The 23160-nt window shown below is 42.3% G+C and overlaps 1 protein-coding gene across 1 annotated transcript in view; it reads left to right on the top strand.

Moving 5' to 3' along the window:
* Positions 1–23160, top strand: part of AFG1L (AFG1 like ATPase) — a 1902723-nt gene that overhangs the window by 1596129 nt on the left and 283434 nt on the right. The gene's annotated exons all lie outside the window — the stretch shown is intronic.

Below are 23160 nucleotides of genomic sequence, written 5' to 3'. Positions count from 1 at the left end.
GCAAGGGATCCTAAACACACCATAATCTACTTTTATCCTCCTCCCTAGTTGGCTATGGTATTCTACCCACTTGTTATGACTGCAGATGCATCCATGAAGGACATAGTACAGTTTTGTACCTACCATAAATGTAGATGTCCGAACTGGATAGCATCTGCAGTCAGGATTACCCTCCCTCCTTCCCCTCTGTGGTACTCCTAGGGTGTTTACCCTCCTAATAGCTAGCTGTTGGGGAGTCTTTATGGTGTATTTGTTTGTATATATGTACATATATGCTTATTGTTGTGTTTACCTCTATCTATTTGGAAACATTGGCATCTATCCAAATTTTTAGCCTGCAAGAGGGCTACTGGCATCTGGGGCAAGAAACACTGAGGAAAATGGCGTCGGCTGATGCTTTTATACCCGAAGACCAACAGAGATGACGTCGGGTGGAGTGCGACATCAGCCGAAGCCGGACCCGGACTTTGGAATCCGGCCGACTGCAGGGCTGCCTGACGACAGGACAACCCACTTGTTATGACTGCAGATGCTATCCAGTTCGGACATCTACATTTATGGTAGGTACAAAACTGTACTTTCTTGTGACTTATTATTTTGTTTTGTTTTATTTATTTGTTAACTGCTTAGGCGGAATGGTCCAGGGACTTTTTAGCCATGACCCAGGCCAGACAGTACTTATAGTGCTATATGACTTAGACAAAAGGTAGTATGTAGGAAGCTGCATCAAATTAACAAATGCTGTGAAGTACTGCATGATCAAGTAAATACTGAAGTGGATTTAAGACATCTAAGTAAATCATAGACCCTCATTCTATCTAAATATGTAAGCATACTTGTTTAAGTATGTTAAGACATCTAGTACCACAAGGTTTAGAAGGTTTCATTTTTCCAAATTATTACTTAACAGGTACCAGCTCAGTAACTTCAAGTGGTGGAAATAGACGGTAGCTGAAGACAAGGGACTTGTAATACTACTTGCACAATTGGTCATAATATTAATTATCTCTAAAACATTTTAGCCGTGTTTGAAGGACTTCTGTCTGAATGAGTGAGTTCCACTGAGAATACCAGTTGTGGTAATTTGTTCTAGGAGGCAAGAGAAATAATCTCTTTAGTATTTATAGCCTCATGGATTAGTAGATGGTTAACCTATAGCTAACTTCAAGTTGTTTGATCACTAGGCAGTGGTTGATTCTGTATGGTCTTTAAATGACAAAGTAGGCTCAAACGGGTTATTTAGAGATATTTTTGTAGAGGAACATGACAAATTGTGGATACTCAGTCTTTTATATTGATTAGTTTTGCATTTGTTTGTGTGTGGTACTGAATACTATGATTGTAGATTTTTTTAGAGGTAATCAACAGACTCCTAGTGTAAAGCCATTTCAGGAAGTAATTAAATTCTCTTTGTAGGCCCCGTTTTACAGGGTAGAAAGAGGTTGCAGTATTTGTTGGGTCTATATTAGTTAATTGAAACCCAGCTTCAGCAAATGGCCGTTCATCAAACAGAAATCAGAGAATGCCCACTTATCAAACATTCACATCTGCGAACATGTTCATAGGTTCATAGGTTCATACTAGGCTATCTGCCCTGGGGCAATTATAAGCCTAGCCCGATTCTGTATGGCTTACGCCACCCCTTGATTTGAGTATACTGTGCCCTTTTTAAGGTTTAGTTTACTGTGCCTCTGTCTAATAGTGACACGGGAGTAATCCCTGGGACAAACCTATGATCCCCCATCCACCTATCGAGATTCTTCTTGAAGAGATTCAGTGAGGTGCTCTGCTTCACATGAACTGGAATTCTATTCCAGAGCAAAGGGAGCCTCTGGGTTATGAACCTGTCCCTCCAGCAAGTTCTATTTATTTCTGTGCTGAGGTTCAAGTCCCTCGAGCATGTGGCTCTAAGGGATTTAGATTTACTGAGGTGGAGCATGTCCATTAATTCTGGATTTGACATAGCTTTGTATGTCAGGCATAGATCGCCTCGAAGTAGGCGGTATGCAACTGAGTAGAGCTGGAGTTTTTTTAACCGAGCAGCATATGGCATCTGTTTGAGACCCTTGATCCTCTTGGTGAGATACTTTTGGGGTCTTTCTAATTGCTGCAGGTGTCGGGTAAGGTACATCCCAAAAGGGGCATTGTATTCTATGATGGGCCTGATGAGGGATGAATAAAGGCACGATTACCTCTATTGATCTAGATGTGAAACCCTTCGTGATGAGGTGGGCTATGTAGAAGGTCTTTCTAACCACTTTGGCAATGTGGTTTTCAAAGGAGAGATTGCTATCAACTTGGGTCCCCAGATCCCTAATAACTTTCTCTGTACTTAATGGGTTTCCACCTATGTGGTAATTTGTGGGCACATTGTTTTTGCCAAAGGGTATGACTATACATTTTTTGGCATTTAGCTTTAAACCATGGCGCTGGCACCAGTTATCTGTCTCTGTGAGACCTTTTTGAAGGATGTTTGTGTCAGCTGGAGAGTTGATTATGGTACCCAGTTTGCAGTCGTCTGTGAACTTGGTGAGCCATAGTCCTCCCACATTTGCCTGTACCTCGGAAAAGTATATACCGAACAAGAGTGGTCCCAGGACAGAACCCTGTGGGATGCCACTTGTGACCGGTTTCAAGTCTGACATGGCTCCAGCAACTCTCACTCTGTGGGTTCTGTCTTTGAGCCAGTTTGCAACCCATCTTGTGACATAGGGGTTTATATTTAAACTGGATAGCTTATCTATGTGGGGTATTGTGTCAAATGCCTTTGCAAGGTCCAGATAGGCTGTGTGGACTACCTTCCCTTCATCTATGACTTTGGTGACTGTTTCGAAAAAGTCAACCAGGTTCAAAAGGCAGGATCTGCCCTTGACAAAGCCAAACTGGGTAGGATCTAGTGTCTGTAGGTCCCCAATGTCTGTGTTTATGAGCTCCATGATGTTCCTCTCCATAGACTTGCAGACTAAGCTAGTCAGGCTTATGGGGCAATAGTTTCCAGGGTCCATAGAGGCTCCACCTTTGTGGAGTGGACCACTGTTGCTGTACGCCATTCTGTGGGCACATATCCTGTAGTGAGGCTGAGATTGTATAGCTGTTTTATTTGAGGGATTAGTTCCTCTTGGAGTTCATGTAGGACACAACCTGGGATGCCATCTGGTCCCATGGAAGCAGTGTTTTTTGCTTTGGAGAGGGCAGCCTTCACCTGAGCATCAGAGATGTTTGGGAGGCAGCCCTCTGCTGGGATAGATACTTGCTCTTTTGGGGGGGGGTGGAGAAGTTTGCACTGAACCTGTCTGCCAGGATATTGGCGATGTCTGTGGGTTCAGTGTATTTTTTGTCGTTTAGAATCAACTCAGAACAAGTCTGGGAGTTGCATCCCAGGTTTCTAACATAACTGAAAAAAGCCTTATGATTGTCTTTGGTGCCCTGTACAATTTTTCTCTCGAAGCTGGCCTTGGAGGATGTTATGAGGGATCGTAATTTTTTACTAGTACTGATCAGAGATGCCTTCCCTATTAGGGATTTTGCTCTATCATGTAGTAGCTTCCTCATTCTGTTGTACAGTTTATTTATGGCAGGGGTCCACCAGACTGGACGCCTACCTTTGGATGATTGGGTCTTGGTTTTGTTTGGGATAGCATGATCTATGCATTCCTGGAGATGTCCGTAGAATGCGTTTATATAGGATTCTGCAGTTTGGGCCGTAGTTTCCACTGGCCCTGGGGCCTTGAAGGATTCCACTTCGGTTTTGAGAAGTGAGAAGTTCGCTTTTGAGAAGTTTTTCACTGTGGTTTTCTGGGCTGGGGGTGGGGTCGGGATGTGGACATCCAGTGAAATTAGTTTATGGTCTGATCTTACCAATGAGGGATATACTTCCGGTGTGGAGCATAGAGTCCCCATGTTGGTAATGATCAGGTCTAGCATGTTGTCCCCTCTTGTGGGAGTGGTGACTAGTTGTTCCATAGCATTTGAGTTTATAATTTCCAGGAACCTTTGGGCTAAGGTGCTGGGGCTTGAGTAGTGCTCCCAGTCAATGTTTGGGTGGTTGAAGTCGCCCAATATAATGGTGTTCGGAGAGATCTTCATGTTCGCCAATGTTTTCAGGAAAGCCGAGTGGGATTCCTGACTTTGAGAGGGTGGTCTGTAGGATGCTATAAACTGAAAAGCAGTCTTGCCCACTGTTAGTTGCACATGGATGGTCTCCGATACTTACCTGGAGGTGTGGATATCCTTGATAAATATGGAAACTCCCCCTCCTTTTGTGGTTCGGTCCGGGTTTTGGGGCCGAAAAGCATGATATGAGGTATAGCCTGGTAGTGCTGGGGTGCTGTCTGGAGCCTTGAACCAGGTTTCTGTCACTGCACAGATATCGATGTTCTCCATACTGAGGAGAGCTTCGATTGCGTGCATCTTGAGGTTAAGACTTCTGGCGTTTAGCAGCATTACCCTTAGTTTCTTGTTCCTTGTGCTGTCTATGGGGGTGGGTTTGACTTTTGAGCCTTGCCTAAAAAAAGGCACTATGAGGGTGGCAAGAGCCTTTGCCAATATCCGAAAGCCCAGTGGTGACAGGTGCAAGCCGTCCCTAGCGAAGCAACGTGGTTTGTCGAGCATGTCATCCCAGGCTGACAGACACCGGATCCCCTTTGAATGACACTAAAATTTTAGCCAATTGTTAAAATCGATTATTTTGTCTTTGTACTGTGGCATCATTCTAGGTGAGGGTAAGATGCTGCTCAAGGTCAGGGTCATACCAGCCTGGGCTACATGATCAGAGAGCTCCTCTATGTCTCTTTTCATGTAGTCCAGGGAGGTACGTCTCAGGTCATTCATACCAGCATGTACAATGACTGAGTCATATTTGTATTTGCTTTGGAGTGACCTGAGTGTTTGCGTTATGTGGTGGATCCCAGCACCTGACAGGCAGCTCACCGTGACCTTCTCTTTATTCAGCCTGGTGAGCGGGACGTCAGTGTGTCTGACAATAGGGTCACCTATTGCAAGAGTATCAGGTGTGTTATTCAGCCTTAAGGGCTGTGGCTGCTTGGCACACTGACTTTGTGGGTTATGTGTTGTGTGCGTTTTGTTTTGAGGTAGCGTTTGCTTGGATGTCTGCTTTGGAGGTCTCTGTTGCTTAGGTAGATTTTTATTTAGAGCCTCAGAGTATGTTTTGTGTATTTATGTATTTGGTTCGCTGATGTGGTGGGACTATGTGATACTGGAATTGTGTTGTGTGAGGTTACCTTCTCCTCCTGACTGGTTACACCAGTTTTGAGATGAGAAGAGCTCAGCCTCCAGTTTGGCTAAATAGTTGCATCTCTCACATATATTTGAACCTGTTTGGAGGAGGAGAGGGTTGTCCATGTACATAAGACAGTTGTAACATTGCCTCAAAATTCCCAGATTCACCAGCTGGACTGGAGAGGAACCATTGACTGACCTTTGGACATGCTAGAGTAATATAGGGAAACTGAATTTAAGATGGACCAATAGAGGACAGGGTAATCGTAGAGAGTATAAGAGTAAGTAGTGCTTATGGTTTAATAGTGCTAACTTGTAGGATTACTTAATTGGACCAGTGAAGGGCCTTAGAATGAGAATATGGTGTTTAAATTGAGAGATAGAGCAGTTCTAAGGGAAAAAGTGAAGAGCAGACTTTGTGGACCCAGGAATAGTTTAAACCCAATTAGGCGGTGCTGCCTGCTGTTGCGCTATGCACAAAAACACGCAAAACCATGCAAAAGAGGGTTTTAAGAGAGGAAGATGGAGTTAGGAATTGACCCAAAATGGCCAATAAAACTACAGTTTCAAGTCAGTAACCACTCCCACAGGGGCAGGCAGGCTGCTCAATGTTTTTCACTGCCACTGATCAACAGAGAGACTTCCCTTTAGCCCAAGCAAAAAATGGCCTCACAGAAACTTACAAACAGTTCAAGAACAGCAAGCCTGTAACTGAACTTTTTTAAATCTCAGAAAAGTGGGAAAAAAGCAAGATTTTTTTGTTTTTTTGTTTTTCAGAGATAGCAGAGGTTCACAAGTATCAACAAGTTATAACAGTGCAGTAAATGGCCCCACACAAGAGTGCTAGGCCAAAGACAGATAAAATGCAAGTTTTGAGAAAAAACGATTTTAAAAATAAGTGCAAACAGGAAATTCAGTAAACAGCTCTAGGTTGTGCTCTAAATACAGTTACTAATGCAGAAATCAAGTTTAACAAGCCAGAAAATGCTCAAAATAGGCGGCTATGCAGAAAAACTTAGCAAATAAACAGAGGAAAAATACTTAAAATCTCAAAAGTGGCTCCTTTCTTCTCTCAGCATTTTCTCCTCTTGGTGGGTGCTTCACCAACAGCCAGCAAGCCTGAAAAGATGCCAATACCACGAGGCAACCAGGTTTTAAGAGAGGAAGATGAAGGAGTTAGGAATTGACCCAAAATGGCCAATAAATCTACAGTTTCAAGTCAGTAACCACTCCCACAGGGGCAGGCAGGCTGCTCAATGTTTTTCACTGCCACTGATCAACAGAGAGACTTCCCTTTAGCCCAAGCAAAAAATGGCCTCACAGAAACTTACAAACAGTTCAAGAACAGCAAGCCTGTAACTGAACTTTTTTAAATCTCAGAAAAGTGGGAAAAAAGCAAGATTTTTTGTTTTTTTTTGTTTTTTCAGAGATAGCAGAGGTTCACAAGTATCAACAAGTTATAACAGTGCAGTAAATGGCCCCACACAAGAGTGCTAGGCCAAAGACAGATAAAATGCAAGTTTTGAGAAAAAAACGATTTTAAAAATAAGTGCAAACAGGAAATTCAGTAAACAGCTCTAGGTTGTGCTCCAAATACAGTTACTAATGCAGAAATCAAGTTTAACAAGCCAGAAAATGTTTCCTAGGGAAGTGAATTAGTTGCCCAACATACCAAATGACATGCACACAACACAGTATATCAAATGCACCAAAATGGGGACTATGTGCCTCCCCACTCACCAACTTATGTATACCAACTCCAGGATTGCACTACAGTGGAGGAATGGGCAAATGTCCATATGTTGGCCAATTAACTCACTTCTCTGGGAAAAACATGAATTGATGTGAAGATTCAGTGAACGGACGTTCACTAATTTGTGTTCGATGAACAGCTGTTTGCTGAAGTTGGATTTCAATTAACTAATATAGACCCATATTTGTTATAGGTAGATCCGAATAGTTAGTAGCACTGGTACATCCCTAGGAAGAGTGTTATTAAACAGTGACAATAAAATGGGATCAAAACAGGTATAGGGGTTTACTAGCTTTGATGTAGATAACATCTGTAATGTTAGTCCTGGAAATGACTTAAAAGCATCAATTTAACTAGAAGTATTTGAACCATTTTAGCATTTTGTCCCCAAAGCCTAAGTTAGTTATAGCATTGAGCAGGAGTTGAAGATCGCTGAATCATGAAATGCGTACACCGAAGGACCAAAGATCCTGATTTACATATACTAAGTCAGAGATTGGCATTTCTCAGAATATTCCCCTTATATTTGGGGGTCTTTTCCCACATCAGGAGATTCAGGGGGGTCTTGTCCCCTGAAAAAACAATTTAAAGGAGAAGAGAGATACCTGCTATTCACTCTCCTCTATTTTCTGTCTTTTTTTTTTTTTTTTTTTTAATATCTTTTGAGACTCTGCAATCAAAGTCTCAACATTTCAGTTGGGAGCCAGTTGATGATCAAATGATTCAGAAGCTTTTTTTTTTTTTTTTTTTTTAAGTCACCTGGCTCCATGGCATAGGGGGATGAAGCTGTGACTACAGTCTAGATGACTTGCGATTGATTACAGGGCCAGACGGGAGGATGGGAATGAGCAGTTGACACTGGCTTGTTCATCCTGGGAGAAGTGGAGAAATGGCCTTGCTGTCTGCAGCACTAACATGCACTGGAGAGAAAGAAGGATGCTTGACGTGTAGCAGATAACCAGGGATGTGCATTAATATGTTGGCTAGGAATTATCAAATATATTTGTGAGCAGTAAATACAACAAATAATTGGCAGTGTACTTTAAACAGTAATTGTAATGCGTACTTGAGTAGCATAACTTTAACTGTAGCTAATTTCTTAACTTTACAGGTAGAGATGCAGGGGGTGGGCAGAATATATGTGTGGCCAGAGAAGCTTAACAGGGTTCCACTCTGTGCTGTGATGCAGAACAGGCTATGGGTACAGATGGGTGCATTTGTTTCAGGTAAACCCAGTTTTTGTAACTTAAAAGCCGGCCGGTTAAATTAAATACATTTTCCCTAAAACTCAGGCAGAAATATCCATCCACTGAGCACCTCTGTGATTGATTCTGAATAGACACCCTGTAGTGACAAAAGTCTTCAACCTAACATTATGGACAGTTTTTCTACCTTTGTTTCTCCTGCCAACTTTGTTGACTTGGGACTTTTGAGGCAGTGTAGCAATTGCCTCATGCACACAGACAACCTTCTACTATCACACTCTAGTACAGAGTGCAAGAGATGTATTTACACCAAGAATATAAAATCCATACACTCTCTCACTCAAAACAGTAACACAGAGAATGTTGTCAACTCACCCACCACTACATATACTCATAGTACCACTATTCATACACATAGAATGCATCAAACCCATAAATCCACATATGCTGAAGTTCTCTTGAAAAACCAGAGACCTCCAAAACACAGGACTGCTACATCTAAGACAGACCCCACAGCAAAACCAGTGTCTCACACACCAAGCCAGTAAGGAGCGACTCTCAAAAAACAAATTTTCTTGTCATTGGAGTCTCGATAGTGAGACGCATGGATGTCCCACTCACCAGGCTGGACAAGGAGAAAGTCATGGTCAGCTGCCTGTCTGGTGCCAGGATTCATCAGGTCACAGATGCACTCAGGTCTCTCAGCAACAAGTACCATTATGACTCTGTCATAAGTCATATTGGTGTGAATGACCTGAGCTGTACCTCAATGGACTATATGAAGAGGGACATGGTTGAGCTCTCTGAGTATGTGTCCCAGACAGGTATGTCCCTAGCCTTCAGCAGCATACTATCTTCACCTAGAATTATGCCACCTTATAAATAAAAAATTATTGATTTCAATAATTGGCTCAGTTTTTGGTGTTATTCAAAGGGGATCCAGTTCCTGTCAGCCTGGAAAGACATGGTCGACAAACCTTGCTGCGTTGCTAGAGACAGTTTGCACCTGACACCTCTAGGATTTCGGCAGCTGGCAAAGGCTTTTGTCTTCCCCATAGTGTCTTTTTTAGAAAAGGTCTCAAAAACATCATTACCAACATGAAATTAACCAATCAGAACAAGATAAGGGTCATGCTGCTAAATGCTATGAGCTTACTCCAAAAACTGCACTCTCTGGAAGCACTTCTGTCACCAAAAGATGTAGCTATCTCTGCAGTCACAGAAACCTGGTTCAAGGCCTCAGAGAGTACCCTGGCCTTGCAGACTACAAGACCTTCCCCACCTTTAGACCACAAAATGAATGTGTGAAAACCAAAGGAGGTGGTGTTTTAATCTATACTAGAGATAAATTCACCTCCTGTCTAGTCAGACTGGACAACTCCATGGAGTTACTCCAGGTCCAGGTTGTGACATCCCCATGCTGGGCCAGTAATCAAGGAGCCTGAATCCTCAGCACTGACACTGGAGAGGGAATATAAATGGGTACACTCATTATTTCCAGATGCAGACCTCTCTGCATCAAGCAAGTTTCCCTTAAGAGTACACAGGAAACACTGTCAGTCTGGGGTCTGGATCTCTCTATCTGCCTTCCTCTAGGTCCCAAATAAGACTCCCTCCTGGTACAGCTGTAGGGTTAGTTCCTCAGTAGAGTGTCCAAGCCAAGACCTCCAGCACCCTCACTGTAAGCCCAGTGCCTGGTGTCCCTTCTCCAAGTAGCTGACACACACACACACACACACACACACACAGACACGGGAAAGGCTGGCACAGATTTACCTGCTGTGTCCCCTTCTGCCCAGAGTATATGGTAGTTATCACTGCCACCAGATACTCCACATTCAGCTACTCTAAGGCCCTTAACAAAGGGTGTCCAATTATACTGTGAAATATTAATCATAATACGAATGGTAGTAGTTGAGCAAGACAGCTAGGTCTTCTGGAGTGGCCCACACAGTGTAACCAGATAAATATAAGCCTTCTCAAAGGTTAAATAATTTCTACAAGGGCCAGCCACAATTAAAGTTTTAAATATATTTAGTAATAAATAATAGAGAAGCATGAAAATACTGAATATGTATTTACAGTAAACCACATAGTTCAAATCACAAGGAATATTGAAAATAACATGATGGACAGACTCAGACGTATAAAGAAAAACAATCTCTAAATTAAGCTTCACTATATTCCTGACTGAATCTAGGAGAATTACTATTCCCTAATAATTTACTTGATAGAACAAGACACAATGAAATACATGAGCAGTGTTTCTAATCAGGTTCCCCAAAACAGATACTCCATCTTCAGAGATTCCTCCCTGTAAAATATAATATCCAAGATGGCTTGCAGAATGACCTCATCTGGTCACTTGACTCCAGGTTCTCACAGTATCCCCCTCCAAAGTTGAGACAAGAATTTAGCATAGACGGCTACAATACACTTCTAAATGTTTATGGCAGTGCCTGGGGCTTCCCCTCTTTTTACTGAGCTAATGAACAAAGGCTTCTTCCAGACCCACCATCTCCAGTCCTATTCCACACTGTGGGGTGCCATTTTAATGGTTTAACAGCTCATTTACATTTCCCTTATTTTTCTTAAAGTAAGCTAGCTGGTTAAACTTTGCTGTCCCAGTGTCCTCTATTAAAATATATACATTTAATTCAGTTACAAAAATACATGTACATTTCTTTTCATTCCAGCAGGGTGCACTGTTGATACATTTTAACACAAGTAAACCTCACAAATACATTTTCAGCATGATCATCTGTACAAATCAGTTTGATATACAAATGACATATAATTATTTACAAAATTCCAGTTAGCTGTGCTGGGACAAGTTCTATATCTACTGTTCTACTTCTCCTGGCATTGCTGGCAGTATCTCCCACTTTTACACAAGTTACAGTGGGTAAGACCCCCATTCAATTCATAGCCAGTTATAGATACCCCTCCATGGTTCACAAAGCACACTAAGCTTACTTACCCAAACTGGAGGCAATCCAAATTTTACCGAGCCCATTGGTTATTAGGGATTTCAACTATCCCACCATCAACTGGGAAAACTACACTAGCCCAATCTCGCTAGCCCAAAAGGTTCTTGGCTTTAATTCAAATGCCCTGGAACAAATTGTGCATACCCTGACAAGGGGAACAAACATTCTGGATCTGGTCCTCACCAACATGTCAAACAGATGCACTGCCGCAACTGTTGGACCCTCAGTTAAAAATGACCACAAATCTGTCACCTTCAAGCTGGCCCTAACATCAGAACTCACAAATGATGAAATCAGACTAAAAAACTTCACCAAGGCAAAACTGTGCCCTCCTAGGTTAAGTATAAATACATTCCAAGCCCCACCCCAAGCTGGAAGTGCTAACTACGCAGAAGTTTACACTACTTAGACTAAAGCTCTGTCCAGTCACTTGTATAAGTGTATAAACTCAGCTGTACCAGAAGGAATCAAAGCTACAGCCCTAGGTAAAAACAAGCTGCCATGGAGGACATTCATCATCAACAAACTTTACAGTAAATGCAAAAAGTTGCTGTCCAGGAAAACAAAGGCAAAGCCCCAACAATGGAAAAGCACCCTCCTCAGCCTCAACAGGCAAATAAGACAATTTATCAAGTCCTCCAAGGGTTCCTTTGAGAGAAACTTAGCAAGTACAGCCAAGGATAACCATAAGGCCTTTTACAGCTAGGTATAGAACCTAAAGGGTAGGACCCAAGCATGTGCAAAACTAGTGGCCAACGGTATCACACACACACACTTGACCCCACAAAGATAGTAGACCTGCTAGTGGATAGGTTTGGTAAAAATTGAATTCCCTTATCCCGTCCTAACTTACAACAACCCCTCCACCTCCACCCTACATATCTGAAGAGCAGGTCCTCAAAGCCTTGTCCAATGCAAAAAACAGCCTCTGTGGGGCCAGATGACATCCCAAGCTGTCTTCTAAACAGGCTAAAACATGAACTAGCATCACCACTAAGAACATTTTTCAATCATAGCCTAACCACAGGCTTTGTTCCTGCAGAATGGAGAACAGCAACAGTTATTCCCCTCCACAAAGGTGGCCTAGCAACAGACCTGGGAAACTACAGACCCTTAAGCCTGACCAGCCTCATCTGTAAGGTCATAGAACTTATCATTGTGGACCTCATAAATAAAGAAATAAGTGACCTCCAAACCCTGGATCCCACCCAGTTCTGCTTCATGAAGGGGAGTTCCTGCCTGTTAAATCTGGTGGATTTCTTTGAAAATGTGACCAAGGCCATTGAAGAGGGCAGATCTGTGTACACAGCATACCTCAACCTGGCAAAGGCTTTCAACACAATCCGACATTCAGGCATTACCGATAAACTTAGCAAAGTGAATAAACCCCTTCATTGTAAGATGGGTTGCCAACTGCGTCACAAACGGACATACACTATTAAAGTGGGTGACTCCACATCAACCAGCAGACCTCTTACCAGTGGAGTACCACAGGGGTCAGTGCTGAGCCCCCTACTGTTTGGTATATACTTCTTAGACGTTCCGGTCAAAACTAATGGGTTGTGGCTGATCAGGTTTGCAGACAACTGCAAACTAGGTGCAATAATTGAATCCCCAAATTATGTCAGTATACTCCAAGGTCTCACACAGGCCAACAACTGATGTATTAGTCACGGTCTCAAACTGAATGCAAAGAAATGCATCATCATTCCCTTTGGCACAAACAATGTTCCCTCACTATCAAATCAACAATATTACCCTAAGTACCTATGAAATGGTAAGGGACCTGGGATCACAAGTTGACTGCGACCTTAGCTTTGACCACCATGTGTCTGCTGTAGTAAGGAAAGCTTTCTATGTAGCACACTTGATTAGTTAAGGCATCTCCTCAAGTGCAAAAGAAGTTGTAACCCCCACCCTCATACTCAGCACTTATCTAGACCATAATTGAGTATAACGCCCCATTTGGCATGTACTGTACTAAGCACTTGCAGCAATTAGAGAGACCTCAGTGGTTTCTATCAAAGAAGATCGAGGGACTCCTGCATGTGCCTTACACAGACCAACTAAAGTCCCTGTCACTATACTCCGTATCTTATAGACTTCTTAGGGGAGACTTGTGCTTGGCCGACAGAGCAATCCAAGACCCAAACCTAGTGAATGTATTGCATATCTGTAAATCAAATGGAACTAGGCCTGCCCATTCCAGGGACTAAATATGGCCTGCAACTGCTAAAGGGACAGATTTATTTCCCATCAACTGCCACAACTTTGGAACTGGCTACCAATTCATGTGAAACAGAGCACCTCTATGACACTGTTCAAGAGGAACTTGGACAACTGGATGGGGCACCGTAAATTCTTAACAGGGACAGAGCTCACAACCCTTCTGGACACAGGCAGTCATCACTAAATGCAATCTAGGGTTATTGGGATGAAACAGCTAGGCTTAAAATGACCTCTGGGTTGATAGCCTAGTAATCTCATATGATCCTATGAAAATAAGTAGTGGACATTTTTCAAACGTGTGTGTGACACTCATTTAACTAAAGAATGCAAAATATCATGTGTCTCCTAAATTGATTCTTGCATTGGAACTTAACAAAGCTGATATTTTCATTGTATGCTTTGAAGAAAATGCTGCATTTATTTATTTTAGTTATTTTGGTTTGTTTGTTGAATAATGTGGTTGCAATGAGACAAGGACCATGTAATGGGGAAGGATGGGGAGAAAAGCTCATAAAACATGCAGTACATCTTAACATAAATTGTGGTTTATCAGTAATTATACAATGACAGGTCATTAACATTCAAAAACGTGCACACTGATTGGTCAGCCCAACCGGCATGCCCATTCTAAATCGAGCAGATACCAACAGAAAAAAGTCAGGTCGCCTGGACTTTTTTAATATATGCTATGGCTTTCCAGTTTTCTTGAGCTTTTTTTAAAAAAAAATAAATAAACTTTGAAATCTGGACACTTGAGAGGTACAAGAGAGACAGGGCAGGTGAAATGCAATCTGATTTTCCTTGTATTTTCTCTGCCTTGTCTCTCTCTCTCTCATACCTCTGAATTGTCCAGATTTCAATATTTATTTATTTATTTTTAAAAAGAGCAATAGGGATCTTTCTTTCTCCATTGCTTCCTTTCCAAAGCACGGATGTACTGCGTAAGTGTCAAAATGTAAGTCCCATACACGTACACAGTATATCAAGAAAGCGGCAGAACACCATGGCACCGTTATACAAAGACATTATTTAAGAAAAGTAAGTCATTTATTTCTAAAATAATGTCATTATATAATATCAATAAATCACACCTGATGTGATATCTTGAAGGTTTACCCACAGTTGCCTTTGTTTAATCGCTCGGGCTTTGTCCTCGTGATTAAACCACACCAACTGTGGATAAATCTTTAGTATACCACACCCAATCAGTTATTGCAATAGTAGCAGCTTAGTTTATAGATGGTTCATCGGAGACCAGCAGTAATATGTAATAGTAAATACATTATAACAGTAACAAGTTTTGGAGTTACTGACCACATTGTAGATGTCCTTCCTTATCACTGTTGTAGTATTCTTTATAATAGGGATCCCCTGGCTAGAGCAGCCCAATGTCCGGCCAGTATACCAAAGTCTTTAGGTTGTAATGGGTATGCCGTACATCACACATATGCTCCCACACATGGCTTAGGACATAATGATGACATCCAGACATACCATCCTCAGAACGTCTTTGCCACCAGTCCGAATGCCATCTTTGGTCATCAGTCTGAATGCTCGTCCTTCTGCTGGTCACCAAGCCGCTTTCAGATAAATGCCCTCTTGGGGGCCTTTGTTACCTTATCTCTTTTTTGACATTGGTTGTTGGTTTTATGTCATCCAGAAAGGAGAAATGCTAGTGTGGGAGACAGATTCCCAATAAAGATTGTCATGAGCAGTGTTTATTTTGCTTAAGTGCTTCTCACAACCATATGTTTTGTGCTGTTTGCCAGGCCTTTGTCCTTAAGACATTGCATAATTGGCTGTCCTCCTTAGCTATTTATTTAGAAAACCAACGCCTTAAGCTGTTAGCTAAAGACACCTTGGAAGGCTATTCCTGGCCTGAGAGCCAAATGTCTGCGAAGAAGACGACCAAGAAAGCTTGGTCTGATTCTTCTGCTGTGACGCCTCTATCGGATGTCTCTCTTGAGACTATTGAAAACCCGGAGAACCATTCAGTTTCTCTGTCAGATTCTTCTGCTGTGACTGCCATGGATCCGACTTCACACACATCCATGAATGCCTTGCAAACATCCACTTCAGATGTACAGGGGGGAACCACATCTGATAATTACGGAAGGGCCTAGGGATGTTCCTCCGATTTTGTTGAGGGAAGAGATACACCAACTATGCTAACTGAATGCCTTCAGGGGTCAGAGCCTCCTAAAATCTATCAGGCTGACATCCCCTTAAAAAAGAAGCAAAAACTAAGCATATTTCTCTTGCTACTAAAGATCCTTAGAGTGAATGGAAAAACTTCACTCAAGACCTGTTTAATGCCATTGTGGCTCTGAAGCCTCCTCAGGGGGATTCTGTTCTGGCTTCTCCTGGTCTTCTACCCCTCTTAAGAGGTCTAGGGAGTAAGATTCCTCTGACGTTGATGAAGATTCTGATGAGGAATCTCTGACTTATTCTTCCCAGATTCCTTCCCCCCTTATATTATAGTTCTGAGGAAGAGGAGCCTATTAGCCTTGACTCTCCTTTTGAGGAGATTTATTTAGGTAACACAATTTTCCGAATGACGGAATTTTTTTAAAATGGGATTGTGCCCAGGTAACTGATGTTCAGAAGAGGTACTATGAACTTCTGCAAATGGAGTCTTCTAAGCCATCTGCTGTCACTCCTGTTCTTGCTGCCTTGCTGGATGCCTTTTCCACAGTGTCTCAGGCTCCTGATTTCCAGCCCCTGCTCCCAAAAGACCTGATAGGTTTTATAAGGTGCCTGAGAACTGCAAGATTCTTTATAAGTGCTCCTCTGTGGTGTCAGTTGCATCTGACAAGCCATCAAAATGGTTACCTTCTACAAAGATTCTTCCTTCTGACAAAGACAGCAGAACTATGGGTAAGAAAGTATATACTTATGCTACCCTGACACTTAGAGTTGTGAACTACCAGACCCATATGACCAGATATACTTTGACTTCTATGTCTCAGGCCTGTCAGGTAATTTCAGACCTTTCCTGACTTTGAGGGTAAGACTTATGCTCTTTCTTTATTAAGAACATCATCTTAGGTTGATCGTCATTCCATTAAATGCACCTGTGATGCAGGTGATGCTGCATCTAGGGCTGCTGCCTTTGGTTCTGTGTTGAAAGAGGTATTCTTGGCTTCAGCTTCAATCTTTGCCTGATGATATCAGGACTAGGTTAATGGATGCTCCTTTGGATAATAAATATTTGTTTGGTGCTGCTGCTGAATTGTTTAAGTCCCTGCCGGAAAGGGTAAAGATTTACAGGATCTGAAATATGTTTTTGTTGAATTTATGGATATGTTGAACACTAATGAACATGGTTTGAAATTTTTCTTTTGTGCATTATAAATCCTCTATACAATTTTTGGATGTGGAATTTTATGTGGATGGGAGACATTGTGTTCAATATACACCATATGTTTATGATTTATTTATTTATTTTATATTTGATTACCAGGTGGGTCCAACTGGACAAACAAGTGCCCATTTTCAGTGGAGACGTAGGGAGAAAAGCTCCACATACATGAGAAAAATATGAAAGCTAAAGATATGTACAATTCACAGAGCACTACAATAGAATATCAATGCATAGAATGATAAGAAATTACAGAAGTATAAATTTATATAGAAAACCTATGCAGTCAACAGTTTTTTACATGCTGACAGCATGCATCCACCCTATCTCATTGAGTCCCTCCTTTTTGGGGAATTGAAGCACATCTCCCAGAACACTTCAGATGAAAGAGCAAGGGAGATATTTTTACAGGATGTTATTGATAGGTTATTGGCAAGGGGCTATAGGCAGGAAGTGTTGGACCGGGCTAATGCTGAATAATGGGAGAACATTTATTTCAAGGGGTAGGTTTGATTTCTGCTGTTGTGTTTATATTGCTGGCTGCAGGTGTAGTGACATTAGATGGGAACAAGCTAAAAGACTGGTGAAAGTGCGAATTTTGGAGCATGATGGTGACATACAGAATAAAAACATGAAGAGTGCTGCGGTAGAGCACTTTCACACTGTACATGCTAGGAATGATTATAGTTTGTTTTTTAGCATTTTGGCACAACCAGTGTTGCATACAGGGGTGATTTTAATAAAAAAATTAAGAAGTTGGAGAGTAAATTTATTTTGAATTATAGAACGCTTTCCCCGAGGGGTCTCAATCCGGAAGCTAATTTGAACTGAAGCAGGCTTCTGTGCATTAAATAGTAATTTTGTAATAATTTTGCAGTTTATATAGTAGCATTCATATTATTCTACTCGAGGTTTATGCACTGTTTCTGGAATTAAGCACTTAGAGTTAATTGTTTAATTGGTGTGGGTTGTTTTTATGTATAAAAGGCTTCTGGTGTTAATGGGCAGTATCCACCGAAGGCAAATGGCTGAGGTACCGGATCATTTGTGACTGGAATAAACTGTGCAACAACTTCGTTCTGAGTATTGTTTTTTTTTTTTTTTGTCATTTTTTTGTACTATTCATATAATGATATGCTTTTCTTTCACCTGTTCCTAAATTTCAGAAGAATTGCCTTAACACACCTGCTTTTGTTTGTAGACAGTCTCGCCCTCCCCACAAAGGTTTGAAGGGCGGTAGAAGGGCTCCTTCTGCCAAGGCTACACAAACTCCTTCAGCTCAGAAACCACTTTTTCCTGACAAACCAGGTGCTATCTGTTTGTTTTTGCCCTGCTCTTCTTAGTCACATTGCTCTTTCTCTTTCCCTGTCCTATTTGGTTAAAGGTCACTCAAGACTCCTGGGTTCCTTCCATAATTAACCAGGGGTATTACATGGTTGTAAATCTCTTCCCTCATATTTGGGCATTCCTCCACCTCCTCAAGAACAACTGCCCTTTTTTCCAGAAGTACTTCAGGGCCTGTTGGCTTAGGGAACAACTCAAGAAGTTCCAACTCCTCAGAAAGGGAAGGGGTTTTACTCCAGAATGTTCTTGGATCACAGGAAATAAGACACCTGGAGACCCATTCTGGATCTCTCTCAACTGAACACCTTTTTGAAGTTTCCTTCCTTTCACATGGTATCCCTTGAAACTTTGTTTCCTTTTCTACTTCCTCAGGCCTTTCTTGTTTCCCTGGATCTCAAGGATGCTTATCTGCATATTCCTATTCATCCCCTTGTCAGGAATTTTTTACATTTCCCTGTTGCTTCCTGGTATTTTCAATTCTGTGCTTTGCCATTTGGCCTGTCTACTGCCCCAAGGGTCTTCACCAAATCATAGGAACATAGGAGTTTAATAGGCTATGTACCAGCAGGTCACTTCAAGCCTAGCTGTTTTATCCCAATGTAATACCATAGATACTCTAGTCAATACCCAGGATGGAATTTAGTAATGACTTCCCATGTCCAGGAGGGTTGTGGGCACTATCCCTGGTAAGAATTATAGTGCTCTATCCACTCGTCCAGGCTCCTTTTGAACAGTGTCATAGAGGTGCTCTGTTTCACATGAATTGGTAGCCTATACCAAAGATCTGGCAGTCACTGGAAGACAAATTTGTCCTTCCAGCATATCTTATTCAAGTTGGAGGCCATGTTTAGGTCCCTGGAATGGGTAGCTCTAGACCTGTTTGCTTTATGATGTGCAGCAAATTCATTAGGTTTGGGTCTGAGATTGCTCTGTAAGCCAGGCATAAGTCACCCCTAAGAAGTCTGTACGATACAGAGTATAGTGACAAGCACTTTAGTCAGTATGTAAGGCACGTGCTGGAGTCCCTTGATCTTCTTTGTTAGAAACTCCTGAGGTCTCTCCAGTTGCTGCAGGTACTTTGTTACGGTACATGCCAAAACGGGCTTTATACTCAGTTATTGGCCTGGTTAGTTGAGTATAAAAAGGTTATAACTTCCTTTGCTCTAGAGGCAATGCCTTTAATAATCAACTGTACTATGTAGAAAGCCTTCCTTACTACAGTAGACACATGATGGTCAAATTTAAGGTCACAGTCAACTTGTGATCCCAGAGCCCTTATCATTTTGTAGGTATTTAGGGTACCGTTGATTTGGTAGTGTGAAGGGACATTGTTTTTGCCAAAGGGAATGATGATGCATTTCTTTGCATTCAGTTTGAGGCTGTGACTAAGACACCAGTCATTGGTCTGCTTAATACCCTCCTAAAGTATACTGACATCATTTGGGGATTCAATAATTGCACCTAGTATGCAGTTGTCTGCAAACTTGGTCAGCCATAGCCCCTTAATTTTGGCCTGAACTTCTAAGAAGTATATAACAAACTGTAGGAGGCCCAGCACTGACCCTTGTGGCACCCCGCTGGTGACAGGTCTGCTGGTTGATATGTAATCATCCACTTTGATAGTGTGTGTCCGGTTATGAGCCATTTGGCAACTCATCTTACAACAAAGGGCTTTGCATTCAGTGTGCTAAGTTTATCGGTAATGCCTGAGTGTAGGATTGTGTCGAAAGCCTTTGCCAAGATGAAGTATGCTGTGTGCACAGATTTGCCGTCATCAATGGCCCTGGTCACATTTTCGAAGAAATCCACCAGGTTTAACAAACAGGATCTGCCCTTGACGAAACTGAATTGGGTTGGATCCAGGGTTTGGAGGTCACGTATGTCTTTATTAATGAGTTCCATGATGATGTGTTCCATGCTCTTACAGATGAGGCTGGTCAGACGTATGGGTCTATAATTCCCCAGGTCTGTTGCTAAACCACCTTTGTGGAAGGGAATAACTGTTGCTGTTCTCCATTCTGCAGGAACAAAGCCAGTGGGTTAGGCTATGACCGAATAGGGTATTTAATGGTGCTGCTAGTTCATGTTTTAGCTTGTTTAGAAGACAGCCTGGGATGCCTTCTCGTCCCATAGAGGCTGTGTTTTTTGCCTTGGACAAGGGCTTAATGTCCCAGTCTTCAGATATGTGCTGGAGGCAAGGTTTGCGATAAGTTTGGAGGGGATAAGGGAGTGAAATTTTCACCAAATCTAGCCGCTAGCAGGTTTGCTATCTCTCTGGTGTCAATGTGTGTGTGTGTGTGTGTGTGTGTGTGTGTGTGTGTGTGTGTGTGTGTGTGTGTGTGTGTGTGTGTGTGTGTGTGTGATTCCATTAGTCACAAGTTCAGCACATGCTTGGGTCCTACCTTTTAGGCTGTGTACAAAAGCCCTTATAGTTATTCTTGTTTCTGCTTGCTAAGTTTTTCTCAAAGATGCTCTTAGAGGATTTAACATGTCTTATTTGCCTGTTGAGGCTGAGGAGGGTACTTTTTCTTTGTTGGGGCCTCATCTTTGTTTTCTTGTACAGCCACACTTTGCGTTTGTTGTAAAATTTGTTAATGCTGGATGACCACCAAGGCGGCTTGTTTTTATGTGGGGCTCTGGCTTTGATTCTCTCTGGAACAGCTGAGTCTATACACTTATGCAAGTGATTGTACAGGGCTTTAGTGTAAGCTTCAGTGTAGTTATCACTTCCACTGGGGTGGGGCTTGGAATGCATTTATACATACCCCAGGAGGGTATAATTTGCCTCGCTCCTGTGATTGCTTTTTGCAGATTGAGGTGGATACAGATATTTATTTACCTGGATAACTTGCTCATTCAGGCCTCTTCCCCAGAGAGTTTACTTCTTCATCTTCACCATGCTATTTGTCTCCTGCAAAGCCTGGGGTTTGCTGTTAATTTCCAAAAATCATTCCTGGCTCCCTCCCAGGATCATGTTTTCCTAGGGTGCAGGCTCCAGATTGTTCCCATGCTGGCATCCATGCCTCCTCCCAAAGCTTTAACTCTCATTGCTTTCTTTCAGTCCCTTCTTCCTTTGGCCTCATTTACAGCCAGGGAATTTCTAAGAGCTCTGGATTACATGCTTCCTCGGGCCAAGCTCCATGTAGAAAGCTCCAGTGGTTTCTAAAGTTAATTTGGCTTCAACGTTCTCATCCTTTAGATTTTCTAGTCCCTCTTCTTCCATGTCTCAAGCTGGAACTTCAGTAATGGATTCATCAGTTGTCCCTTAACCCAGGGCTGCCTTTTCAACCTCCTGTCCTCTCAACGGAACTCTTCACAGATGCCTCAGACATGGAATGGGAGGCCTTCTTCGGTCCCCTGAAAGTACAGGGCCTTTGGTTTCTTTGACAAAAAAAGACCACATAAATGTCAAAGAGATGAGAGCTGCTCTTCTGGCTCTTTAGGTCTTTCATTCTCTTTTCCTTCCTGGGCCCCTTAGAATTCTCACAGACAATATCACAGTGATGTGGTATATCACCAAGCAAGGGGAAGATCAAGATCTTGTCTCCTCTACAGACTAGCTATTCGGGTTTGGAATCTAGCTGTCCAGTATCAGGTGACCCTTCAAGCAGTTTATATTCCCTCAGATCAGAACATAGTGGCAGATTCTCTGAGCAGGTCTATAACACAATCCCACAAGTGGATCCTTCACAGGTATGTGTTTCAGGACATTATCTACCAGTGGGGTACTCCTCAAGAAGATCTGTTTGCCTCCCCCTTGAAGAGGCAACTTCCTCTCTTTTGCACCAGATTCCCATGTCTTCTGGCCTGGAAGGTGGATGCCCTGTTTTTTTCTTGGAAGAGGGTGTTTCTTTATGTCTTCCCTACCCTTCTTCTCATTCTGTAGGTCATCTTCAAGATAAAACAGGATGCTCACAAAATCTTCCTTTTGGCCTCGACAGCATTGGTTCCCTTTTCTTCTGCATTTAGCCAAGGGCAATCATCACAAGTTACCTCACAGGGTGGACCTACTCACACAAGACAAGGGATCTCTCATCCATCCCCACCTGTTCACTCTTCAACTGACATTGTGGGTGATAGGGTTTTGATCCCCTTCAGACACATTTTTTTTTGAGCACATGCTTCAGGCCTTACAGGAGGCCAGGAAACCCACTACTAGAAAATGTTATTTGTCCAAATGAAAGAGGTTTTCTGTCTGGTGTCTTTCTCGTAACCTGTATCCACTTACTGTGGATGTTCTTTGGGTTCTGTCTTATTTGTATGAATTGCTGAATGCTGTGTCAGCATATTCTTCTGTCAATGTCCACTTGTCAGCTATTTCTCCTTGTTTGCCTTTGACTCCCCCTTTGGCTTGAAGATTTGAGGCCAAACTGTTTCTTAAAGGCATCTTTCACATCAGGCCTCTCAGGAAGCCTGTTCCTCCTTCCTGGAACTTTAATTTTGTTTTAGAAAAAGTGACTCGGGCTCCTTTTGATCCTGCAGCTTTAGTTTCCTTACAGCATTTTTCTTGGAAGACTGTTCTTCTTTTGTCCCTTACCTGTGCCAGACGGGTGTCTGAGCCACAAATCCTTATGGCTGTTCCTCCTTTTTTGTTTTTTCATAAGAACATGGTGTCGCTTCATATTAATCCTTCTTTTATGCCCAAGGTGGTTATGAGTTGTCTCTTACTCAGCGATTCATTCACCTGGGCAGCGTGATATCCCCCTGTGAGACAGCTGGATGTGGACACATGACAGTTTGGCATTATGGCTGCAATGACAAATGCCTGTGGACAATTCTCCGTGGGAATAGAACATCCCTCTGCACCCTAACCGTACGTGGCAGACACAAACTCCCATACTGTTACACCCTGCACCCCCCAGAAGCCAACATGTGCCATTGTCAGTAGTAGAAGTGGTTGTCACTGGATGCCAAGGGGGCATGAAAGTGGTACTGTGAGATAAGTGCACTGTGGGCAAAGCCTTTATTAACACAACAGATAAAGCGATGTTTGTAGTGCTTGGTGTGTACTAGAACCATATATATTCACAGCTTGTAGAA

The sequence above is a fragment of the Protopterus annectens genome, chromosome 1.part0 (assembly GCF_019279795.1).
Source record: "Protopterus annectens isolate FY-2018-M chromosome 1.part0, PAN1.0, whole genome shotgun sequence".
In the NCBI taxonomy this organism is placed as follows: domain Eukaryota; kingdom Metazoa; phylum Chordata; order Ceratodontiformes; family Protopteridae; genus Protopterus; species Protopterus annectens.
Note: the sequence above shows the minus strand (reverse complement) of the source record. Positions and strands in the feature narration are given on the sequence as shown.